The sequence below is a fragment of the Dermacentor albipictus genome, chromosome 8 (assembly GCF_038994185.2).
Source record: "Dermacentor albipictus isolate Rhodes 1998 colony chromosome 8, USDA_Dalb.pri_finalv2, whole genome shotgun sequence".
In the NCBI taxonomy this organism is placed as follows: domain Eukaryota; kingdom Metazoa; phylum Arthropoda; class Arachnida; order Ixodida; family Ixodidae; genus Dermacentor; species Dermacentor albipictus.
In genome coordinates this window covers 108,730,184-108,742,382 of record NC_091828.1, presented here as the reverse complement: position 1 = coordinate 108,742,382, position 12,199 = coordinate 108,730,184, and the positions used below count along the sequence as shown (strand labels likewise).

Genomic DNA, 12,199 nt, shown 5'->3' with positions numbered 1-12,199 from the left:
ACAAAATTTACGAACTGTTATTTGTAAGATACTGAGAACCTTTAGCAATATTGCTTGGTCCCCAAAGTGTCTGCTTGCGTTTTCACCTATACCTACTGCAAAAAACTAATCGCTCGAGAAAAGGAACAGGTTTAGTAAAGCTCTTTCACGGACCCCCACCTGTTTGCAAAGGGCTTTCCGTTCCAAATGAAAGCGTTAACGCGTCTGTCCCGAATGGAAGCTGCTAGTGCAAGTACAAGCACTCGAAAACGTTAGACGCCTGTTTTCCCGGTGTCCCGGGAGAGTCTAGGCGACGCACCAAGTTGAAATCTTCAAATTTTCGAGGAGTTATCAATTGATGTTGATGGCGGTTGTGTGGAAGAAATATCGGTGTGGGAAAAATAGCAGCTAAATGAAAATTGCTAAATACTCGTTTCTTTTTTGTTCAGACGTGCCACGTCAAAGAAATATAAGATTTCTCTGTTGTCTTGGGAGAAGAAAATGTGGGAGCGACTCTATCTCTTCATCCGAGTTGTCTCCTTTGTTTTTCGCACTACCCGCTCGAAAATATGTAGAATTTCACGGATGTGCGTCTCGGGCGTTCGTGTATTCGAGGTTGTTGTGGCACTGAGGTTTGTGCGAACGTCTTCAATGCAGTATGAGAGATTTTTTTTTTATTTGTTCCCTCGAGCAGCACTGCTCAGCAGCGTCCGTAGCGCCACCTAGCCCAGGTTGAGAAGTCTATAGCCGAAGGGGTAGCGTACCGGGCTACTGGTTGTGCTGAAAAAAACAGGGTTAGAAACCAAACCGTTTGGACCAACTTCGGTCACTGGCTGCGAGGCAATGTGTACCTACGTTCCACTCTTCAACGTATGTCTTTGACGCTGACATGGGTCACTGGTCAATGTGCCACTCTTCAATGAACCGATTTGACGCCGATTTGGAGCACTACGTGCCACTTGGTCATCGCTGGTCTTCAACGAACCTCTTTGATACCAACTTGGGCCACTCGGCACGTGCCAGTAGGTGTGTGCCACTCTTTTTCTTTTATTGCGACAGCGTGCCTTCTAGCATAAAGGATAATTTACACGTGTGCACTGACTGATACACGCCGGATTCGCGGTGGAAGTCCAGCAGTGTCCGGTGGTGGGGCCCCAAGATCCAACGGTCTACATCTGGCGGCCGACCTGGTGGTGGTCCACATCGAAGCAGGTGTTTCTGGCGGAAGGCTTTTAGAGAGGGGCAAGTCCAGAGGAGGTGCCCAGTGTCTAGCTCGCGGACAGGAGCGGGACAGAAGGGGCAGGAGTGTGCCGCTCTCCAATGAGCCTCTTTGACGTTCACTTGGGCAGGTAGGGTACCACTGACTGTGTACCGCTCCAGGGTGACAAAAATAATCCCCCTAAGATTCCAATGCCCGGCGGAATGAAGACCGCACGATGCAAGGTCTTTCATCGCGGCGCCGCTAGATGGCGCTGCGTGTGCAGTAATAATCGCTAAAGGGAAGCCTGGCTGTATACACTTGAGGATGACTTCTTCTTGGGTGAGTTGGCGTTTACTTAACATGATGCTTTTTAGCGCAAGAACTCTCTCTCTCTCTCTCTCTCTCTCTAATAATAATAATATATGGGGTTTTACGTGCCAAAACCACTTTCTGATTATGAGGCACGCCGTAGTGGGGGACTCCGACCACCTGGGGTTCTTTAACGTGCACCTAAATCTAAGTACACGGGTGTTTTCGCATTTCGCCCCCATCGAAATGCGGCCGCCGTGCTCTCTCTCTCTCTCTCTCTTTGTGCTTTTTGCGCTAGGAACCATCATTTTAAGGCTGCATACACGCTTCGGTGCTGGCAAGATGGTGCATCGCTACACTGCTTCAATGGTGATCTCACTAACGACGATATTCCTCGAGATGTGGGTTCTGCCAGAGTTCTTTTTTTTCAATTTTTTTGCCGGTTGCGAGAGCCCTCTATCAACAAGGCGAATGGCTATTCACTTAAGCCTCGAAGTGTGCACGGACTGCTATGAAAAGTGACTCAAATACTGGCGACCGACTATGAACATCCGGCGAGCAAATTTTTTTTTTATGCGAAGCATATTACGAGAGCTCAACCCAGCTCCTCAGGCGCGGCGGTGTCGCCTTCAATGACCTTTGACCCCATGTCATACCACGTGACACCGTGACGCCACGACAGAGGAGAAACGGGGCTCCAACTCGCGCCGTCGCTCGCGGCGTCGCGGCGGTATATAAGCAGCTGCGCTTGTTTCTAGGTTGCCTTGGCTCAACTCTTGCAAGATGGGCTGGGTGGGAATCGAACCAGGGTCTCCGGAGTCTGAGACGGAGACGCTACCACTGAGCCACGAGTACGATGCTTCAAAGCGGTACAAAAGCGCCTCTAGTGAATGCGGTGTTGCCTTAGAAACGAGCTGTTTCTAAGGCTCAGGCGTGCGTCGCTTGCTCAGGCGTACATTTCGTTGCCGCGCCGAACGCTGCGTTGCTCGACGCTCACCGCGTCCAATGCGGGGCGCGTAGTCGCTGCGCCGTAGCCCATTGTCTTACACCCCTTGGCGGGTCGACGGGAACGCTGTCGCGTTCCACTCTTGAAGGCGAAGCAGAGTAACGCATGAGTTGTTTCTTCGTCAAGCCGAGCCAAATATAGCCAAGCAACAGCAGTTCACCAGGCTAAACAGTGGTTCAACAACTAAAATAAAGGCTAGTATGATACGTAACTGAAATGGCTTTGAGGCATGTGTTCGATTCCTACTTTTCTTGCTGTTGTGCAGTGCTCATATTTTGTATATTTTCAGTTACGAACGCGCTTTTATAACTTGAAAGGGTAAGTGTTTTTCGTTTTCAGGACTTGCTCATAGACGTTAACGTGCTGCGTTTGAAAGAGGCCACATTTGCACGCTGTGACGTAAGCGGTCAAGGGCAAGATTTCAACTAACGAGTGAAAGAATGGCGTCGTGCATAAAAGATTAACAAAAATTAAACCTTAGCTAAGCCACAGCCATTTTTTATTTCTCTATTGAGACGGACATCACCACGATAATGTGTTACGCGATCGGGCTGTCCAAAAAAAAGAATGTTGTAACGGTGAAGTCGATTTCGTTGTTTTTCAGAGCATCAGCACAGCGGAAAACTTGTTTGCAGAATTCTGTTCAGCGCTGTGCTCTAATGAAAAAAAAGAAAAGAGAAACATTTACTTTAAATTTCTGGCCGAGGCCGCGGATTCCTTTCGTGTTACCCAATCTCGCGCAGACCAACCAGCGTTTCTGGTCGTTATGAGGTACATGTACCATGCATACAGCTATGACTTTTTCAACACTGTCAGTTTAGGCTGTCCTGCGCAAAATTAGTTTGGATCTTTGCTGGATATATGGTCACGTGGGCGAGACGGGGTGGGGGTTAGCATGCACGGTTCCATCAGTAAGTGCACGCACGACCTTGACAAGCATTCGCGGTATAGTTACCGGTTTAGCACCAAGGAGACCTAAACTACGCCTCACGCACGTAGCCCTCCAATTCAGCCCGTGCAGGTGATCCCACGCCCGATACCCCGATTGGTTCTATGCTGGTGCAAACATTTCAAGGGCAAACTTTCTGCAATGGCTTGCCACCCGCCCTGCCCACAATTAATGATGATCAGTTCTATTGATATCCTCGTCGAAACGGACGGTGCAAAATAGATAGCCAGCTTGAGCTAATCAGGTATTATAGAGATGCACAGCAGAGAGAGAGGGGGACGAGGGGAGAGAGGTTCTTTATTAGAAAAAGACAAATTTTTGCCGGCAGGTATAGAAAACCGTTAGCATGCTATTCTTTTAGGGATAGGGAATGGGATTGAATGATTCCAGAGGAGAGTAGAAAATAATTTTTTTTAAATAAACAATGAAAATAAACGTGAAATGCGCAAGTGGGCCTGATAATAATATTTACAGCCGAGATCGCGGGTAAACTTAGGTTTTTCTATATGAAATGTTAAATCTATAAAGGTTTCCGATTACACCAATTTCTGACAGGTATTCGAAGAGTAAATCCAAAAGCCCCCGTTGGTTTGAAGGGCGCAGCAGTTTCGCATTTTGCCTCCCTCTACATGTTTTCTTGCTTCATTAAATCCTCTAGATCTTTATTGTACTGTTTGTTACCTATGCCTATACTGACCGCGCCTCTATCGATCTTTTCACTGTTATTTTTTCCACGAACACTTTAAACTTTTCTTGCTTATTTCGAGAGCTGACCAGTTAATACTTCGAAACGTGGGGCTAGTAAAATTCACTTAATCGATTCGACTCACACACAAAGTTCTAATCAATTTTCCCAATCAGACAGGTAATTCTGTCGAAATGTTTATCTTCAGCGCTATATTGTGTGAATGCTAATCGTATTATCGTTGATAGTCATCGTGAGCTGGGTTCTACCGTAATTTTTTTTTATAAATGAAACACAAGTTTCGGCAATGCCTTTGAAGTGCGTACTTTCGTGCATGGCAAGGAGGTTCAGGTGGTGCTTGAACCGGCCAAATACGCTTTCTTTTAGGGAAAAATATTTCGTGTAGTGACGTCTGGTGTTGTACACAAGTGTCTAAAATATTCTAAATAAATCGCAGAGAATCGAACACTAAGGTTGATTCATTCGGCGTTGAATGACCCTTAATTGAAGAGTTAACAGTCATTACGACGAATGTCTGTTTGAACACTGGTTTATTAAATTGTAAGCGATGGCTGACCGAGTTCACTTTTCTTGCTGTTGTGCAGTGCTCATATTTTGTATATTTTCAGTTACGAACGCGCTTTTATAACTTGAAAGGGTAAGTGTTTTTCGTTTTCAGGACTTGCTCATAGACGTTAACGTGCTGCGTTTGAAAGAGGCCACATTTGCACGCTGTGACGTAAGCGGTCAAGGGCAAGATTTCAACTAACGAGTGAAAGAATGGCGTCGTGCATAAAAGATTAACAAAAATTAAACGGTGTTTTTTTCTTTTTTCCTTTTAGTTTGGACTAACTTCCTATTGATAGACGAATCGGCTTGTTGCCCGGGCAGCCGTTCAGTCGTCCAAGTATCATGCCTCGCCCATCCCCCTGTTGTGGGCCGCTGTATTTTTTAAACCTACGTGAACTTCCCTTTATTACTTTAACGCGAGATTTAGTGCCACCATATTCTGGTTCCCAGCCTCGTGGGCTTCGCTTTCGTCTTGAGCTTGATCGGCCATGACCCTTAATAAACATATCCTCGCTGGTAAGGTAGTTGCCTCCCCCGCTGTCTCCGCTGGGGTAGTAACCCGGCATTACAGCGTTGCTCCCACCCGTGCCTTGACCAGCACCCAAGTGGAAGGTGTTCCGATACGCTAGTCCTCCAACCCCGTGGGCGTCCAATCCTGCTGAAAGGGGTAATGGCATGATAAATGTACGGCAGTTGTATTTCTTTTGTGAAGTAATGTTTTTCCACACATTGTCACAAACTCCACATCCACGCAGGCGCCTACGTGACAGCATATACCTATACACCTGTTGCTTCTCGAAAAGCGGCCGAATTTCCTTGAACATAGGAAGTGTGACATGAAAACCCATTTCCTCGTCATTGATTTTTTTATCGTCATTTGAAAAATTGCGACAAAATAAATGGTCAAGTAAGTATTCAAGTAAGCCTAAATTTCTAAGCATAAGAGTCATGCGATTTTATCCAAGCTGGCTCTGATATAAGGAAGTAACTGTGCGACCATTCTGTCTAAGCAAATTACCCGGAATAATGTGCATCAAGCGTCTACCCACTGCCCTGCACAGAATTAGCTTGACTGTAATATAATGAAGCGGTAACAATTGTTACAGGAAATCGACCCTCAAAGAAAGTTCAGCGTAGGAACAAATTTACAGTCACACATAAATAAACAATAATTCACAGGATTCGACTGGGAGTGGCTTATACAAATAATTTTATCTACCCAATACGCCGCTTCAATTCTACCGAGTTCAGATGTGGCCATAAAATTGAGAATGCTCGCCATATTTTACTTGAGCGGTCGAAACACGCTGAGAAAAGACGAACGTTAGTGAAAAAATCTAGGAAGTTTAAACAAACGTCTCTTTACATTGCAAAAATTACTTGGACACAGAAGCACACGACGCCTTGAAGACAAGTCCACTTGTCGAAACGTTGGCTCCCACTTTTACCTTGTTCTCGTTTTGCTCAACGGATCTAATGCTAGCAAGTCATCTCAAGCAGAAGGCAAACATATTTTTAAATGATTGTTTTTCTTGGACACGCAGATACAAAAACGTTCATTATAAATAGTGTTGTTTTGATATATATGAAGTGACCCGTTTACACTTTTTACATGGGACTGAAATGGCTTTGAGGCATGTGTTCGATTCCTACTATCAATTATTGCGTGAAGAACAATTGCACTAAGGTATAAGGACTTCAAGGTGCATACAATATACGGTAGTGGCATGGACAGATGTCAATGAACGTTCTATTGCGATGTTGTTGTGTCTATCTGCATCGTTTACTTTTTTCTGCTTAATTATCTTTGCATTATCATTTATTGCTGGTTTTATTATATGGTACTTAATAGATATCGCCTTTAACTGTCGCCGGCTACTCCTTTTCACATAGACATATGAAGAAACAAAAAGAATTAATATAAACGCATTAAAACTAAAAGTCAACTCCGAATCACAAAAGACACAAAGTCTAGTCACATAAGTACACTAATGCCTCAGTAAAACTGATAGTCAACTCAGAAACACAGCAGCATAAAGTCCAGTCACATAACTACACTTAAGTCTGGACACATAAGACAGCACGGATTAGATTCAAACGAAGGTACATGAATCCAGACATTGAATTGGCCAAAGTCGAGTAAAAAATATCCTGTAGAGTGAGGTTATCGCAAATTAGCACACTACTAAACAATTTGCAAGAATATTGCTCGCTTCCAGAAACCTCTGCAGGGTCAGTAACGCTCGTCTTTGCAATGGATATGTTGCCCAAGCACCTAAGCATCTTCCTGAAGCTGGAGGGCGTGCGCTCCAACGCCACTAAAGCACGTGCTAGACGTTGTTTGTGTGTGTTGTTTCGCGGACATTCTAACAGAAGATGCTGTACATCCTCAACCGTGTGGCCACAAGTGCATATCGCAAAACCAGCCCTAGAAATGTTTTGCAGAAAGTGTTTTGTGTACAAGGAACCAAGCCGCAGTCGGTGAATGAGCGTTTCAAGAGCTCTGGCTGCATTCAATGTGGACGGGATTTTAAGTTCAAGCGAAGGGTCAATGTAAAATAAATCAGAACATTTCGGGTTCTGATCTAACAATGTCGCTCTGCGACCACGTGCTGAGATCTGTCTTTGTATGTGCCGCAACTCGCCTTGTGTTAGAGGGAGACCATGTGAGGCGCTATTTATATGTGCTTGTCCAGCTGCCTTGTCTGCTGCAGCATTCCCAAGGATACTGCAGTGGCCAGCTATCCATTGGAACATTACTGTGCATGTTCCCTTCACTTGCTTTTGTGAGCTCCTTTAGGGTCTCGTAAGCTAACGCTATGTTTTGCGAATTGGCGATGTGACCATGAAGTGACGACAAAGCTGCTGCGAGTCCCAGAGAATGGCCCATTGTTTTCGCTTTTGCATTGAATTTGTGTATCGAACAAAAACAACATTGCAAAAAGCTCTCCTATTGTTGCTGAAGTGCGAGACAGTTTAAACATTTGTATTTGGTTACATTCGGGATTGACAAAGGCAACTGTAGAAGAGTTTGTTTGGCAAGAACCATCTGTATACGCTTCAACACAGCCAGGGTATCAAAAGTATATTGGGTATAACACGAGTTGTTGTGCTGCTAGCATAAACATATCTCGTTTACGAGTAATTCCCTCAACCGAAAGTTCAATTTTGGGGGAGACGAGTCGCCACGGAGAGTTGCAAATATCTGGGATCCAAAATTCGTGAGGTTGTTGTATACTTTTGTGCACCTGAGTCGCCGTACTGACGGTCGCCCTGTCTTTCTCAACAAGTGCGATTGCTAGTGGGTGCCTATTGCGCTGCACTAAAACACGAAATTCCTTTGTGTTGTTTTTGTTCTTTTTTTACTGCATAACATAGAGAAATGGAGTGTCCGAGGCTCTCTTGACCTCAATCTCTCCGCATCAGTATCATGTACAACAAAAAATAATCGAACAGTTTCCAATTAAAAACTTTAAACTTGCCACGGTGGAGCTCAGGACCGTTACCAGTAACGCACAACGTTAACGCTGCTAATTTTTACACAGTAATGAATTCCGGCCAGTTTCAAACAGAAAATGAGAAACTAAACAACTCAAGAGGGCAACTGACACGCCCTTCGTAGACGACCACGGGTGTCGTGACTGTTTGCGTTTCACCGTCAGACAAGCATGAAGTATCAATATACCTTACTGGTGACGCAGCGCACTGACACGGGCACAGTGAAGACACACAAGAAAAGACGACACTCGCTGCACTCGCAACTATTTCGGAAATAGTTGCGAGTGCATAGGATCAGCTAACAAGGGAAATACCAGGGATCAGCTATAGGATCAGCTAACCAGGGAAATAATCGAAGCCTTTCATATTCACAACAGGGGAGAGGGTTGTATCAGTCAGCCATCTGTACATCTGAGCCATGGTGAGGTTGCCTTTTTGGAAGCGCACTAAAGGAAAAAATTTAAAAAAATGTGTCATAAAAATGGTTGTTAGAGGGGCAACAAATACAATAGGATTGCACACCATGATAGATAGGTACCATATCTTTGACGATCGAGCATGCGCGGGAACATGACTTTTAAAAAAAAATGCCTCTAATCTTGCCTTGATTTTCTTTGACGCGTGAGGGTGTGCGTCCTGTAAACGTAATGTCATTACTACAGTTACATGTTCACATGTTTGGGAATGTGCATATTTATACGCCACAAAGATGCTTGTAGTTATACGTATTATTTTTCTACAATCAAAAAATGTTTTTTGCTGTCGACAGCTGAACTGTCTGCCTTTATGGAATGTTTTTTTTTTCTTTGGGGGGGCGGGAACTAGTCAAGCTGTCTGTTACAGCTTTTTTTCCCTTACCTCCCCCACCATGTTGATGGAAAAAAATAAAGGTTATTATTATTATTATTATTATTATTATTATTATTATTATTATTATTATTTAAATATGAAGTATGTGTTCTGAAATAAGATAGTTGCGAGTGCAGCGAGTGACGTCTTTTCTTGTGTGTCTTCACTGTGTCCGTGTCAGTGCGCTGCTTCACCAGTAAGGTATGATGATTACTCACCAATCAGCCCAACTTTCCACTTTACTGGAGCCTGAAGTAATCAAGATAACACCTTAGCGCCCCTTGATACTCGCCCACCTTTGACGCTGAGGTGCAAGCAATTAAATTAAATTATGTGGTTTTATGTGCCAAAACTACTTCTTGATTATGAGGCACGCCGTTGTGAGGGACTCCTGAAATTTCGACCACCTGGGGTTCTTTAACGTGCACCTAAATCTATATACACGGGTGTTTTTCGCCCCCTTCGAAATGTGGCCGCCATGGCCGGGATTCGATCCCGCGACCTCGTGCTCAGCAGCCCAGCACCATAGCCACTGAGCAACCGCGGCGGGTGGGCACAAGCAAACACGTCTCTCGTGGGCTGCAACTACAACTGGCGGGCAAGTTGCGCTTTCGAGCTGCTTAGGTCCTCTGTTGTGTGTGAAACTGGCCTCGGATGACCTCGAAAAAAACTGAACATGGCCCTTATTCACAAGAACTTTCTTGCTTTAGCTTGTCATGACGTCGGACACGTTATTACCGAAGGTGACTGGTTAATTTCATGCAGCACTAACGAACAAACTGATTGCTGAATTCGGCCCCACGTTCCAAATAAAGACAGCAGAAAAAAAACAGTACATACACTGTGTGTTCGGTGTAACAGCTAATAAAGGTTTAAAAACGTGTTACCTTGAAGATGACTTAAACCAATTGCATATCACTCGCCACTTTCTTGCCATACTCAAAACAATTGTCTACCTAATTTTCTAGTCGATTGATTGAGTGGTTTTGTGAACGAATAGTGAGGCCTGTCGTAAGGCTCAAAGCCTCACGTCAGGCCTCGCGCGAGCGTAAGTTTGACGTCCCAAAGCAACGTTGGGATGTCTAGAGACGCGCTTTGCTTTTCGTCGGCATCAAAGGGTGGCCGTCTCGGCCGAACATGGCACTAGCCTCGTCGTCCTTAGTAGCAGGGGCAGCACTCACAAGGCTTTCCCCCGTTAGAGAGTTTCGCCATTGGCCAGTCGCCCAATCCTCAAGATGTATCAACCATCACGATTGTCTGACGTCTGCCTTTACAGACGTTTACGATGATTTCTAGAATTAAAAAAAAAATTACTAACACGGACTCAGAGTGCCATAGCCCCTGTTTCACTTCGGTCGATATAGCTCAGTTATGTGCTCAATAATAATATAATAGATGGGGTTTTACGTGCCAAAACCACTTTCTGATTATGAGGCACGCCGTAGTGGGGGGCTCCGGAAATTTCGACCACCTGGGGTTCTTTAACGTGCACCTAAATCTAAGTACACGGGTGTTTTCGCATTTCGCCCCCATCGAAATGCGGCCGCCGTGGCCGGGATTTCAGTTATGTGTTCATTAGGCATGGATTGTTCAACTTGTATTTTAACATCCGCTTGAAGACCTCAGTTGCATTTGTAAACATTGCAGCTGCTGATGACGAACAGCAGAAGCCCCTATGTGGGTTCGAATCAAAACGACTAATCTAGTAACTTTGTGTTCTCAAGCCACCAGAAAAGCAGCCACCGGGGTGCCCTTATGTGCATTCGGCAAAAGGGAAGAAGGTAAGGAGGAAATAACCGCACTGGGCTGAAGCGGCAGTGAACGCGACGTAAAAAATCACTGGTGGAGAACTGAAAAGAAAAGTTGCTAGCAATATATTATTTAGGTGCTGATATCTTATTTAGTGATGACAGTGAGAAACAAGTAATATCCTCCTGCTTGCCTGGATATCCGTGGCTGCGAGAAGGACCGCCGTAAACACTTCCTCCGTTCACTGGCCCTCCGTCACTCGCCAAACCGTTGCTTGCCCGGAGCAAAGCGCTGCCTAAGGCGTAGTTATTCAGCTGCAGACAGACAGAAACATACCAAGCGAGCATTACGTATACTTAATCACAATATCTCACCACAAAATTCTGCCTAGAAGCAACTAAAATTGGCGAACATTGACTGAACAAGCGATGTATGTGGATTCAGCGTTTCAACAAGGAGACCTGTATGTGAAGTTAACAACTGTTTATTATATAACTCCCCCCTGGGATGGGGAAGACAACAAGGGGGCACATAGAGTATGTAGACGCAAGTGCAAGTATCAAAAAGGGGGGGGGGGGGGGGGTGTAGTTGTGATAGTCAGAGAATCGGGGAGAGATTGTGCTCCTGCCTGTTCTTCCAGAGAGTAGGCATGACCATGGAGAACCCCTCCCTACAAGTAAGAGTGATTCCTCTAAAGGTACAGAATAACATTTTCCCAGAAACTCTTTCTCTTTTTTTTACTGGTTTCGAGAAGTAAGTGTTTAAAGCCCGCAACAAAATGCATTTCGGTTCCAGTTAACGTTGCCGCACTTCGAAAAAAATATGTAGCACGGAAAACTGTCGACTGGAACCAGTGTTGCCAAACTGTTGGAAATTTCCAGTGTTGTGTGGAAAGGCATTTTGTTTAGTTTCTAGATCTGCAGCATCCTTTTGTACGGCGAGTTTTGCTAGCGCTTGTGGCAGGTGAGTCGAAGGAACATTACAGAACTGGCATTCCCTTGGGCTCACCTAAGGAACCTTACAGCACGCTTTCAGTCCATGACGCCGCAGAGAAATAGAACTAAACCTAGGCAGCAAATTTCACGAATGCTAGTTTCAAAAGCCTTCGTTCAAGCGTTGGTTTGCTTCCGCGATAAGTTACCACTTCCGGAGCTCCTCGCGTTTAGCGTCATCGCCTTCTACTTGGCGTGCGTAATAAAACTGAACGTTGGATGATACTTGTCTTCCTGAGCTAAGCGTGATGCGTATGGGTAGCATAAAGTGTAACTTCATTTACGGATAACGAGGCTGGATTAAGATAATAAGTTGTTTAACTGTCGTAAATTTGTTGTAAGAGTGGTTGTTGATTGGACTTTATTTTTGTTCACCATGTTTTTACCCACTCGTGCAATTGCCCTCCTATGG

General features: G+C 44.9%; 1 long non-coding RNA gene across 1 annotated transcript in view; it reads right to left on the bottom strand.

Moving 5' to 3' along the window:
- Positions 1-5,033: 5,033 nt before the first annotated feature.
- The window catches only part of LOC139049032 (uncharacterized), a 29,336-nt gene continuing 22,170 nt past the window's right edge, over positions 5,034-12,199 (bottom strand). Inside the window, exons 4-5 of the long non-coding RNA XR_011508053.1 lie at positions 10,989-11,109; positions 5,034-5,354 (exon numbers count right to left, since the gene is read on the bottom strand). This is a non-coding gene — a long non-coding RNA (uncharacterized lncRNA). The remainder of the gene's footprint in view (positions 5,355-10,988; positions 11,110-12,199) is intronic.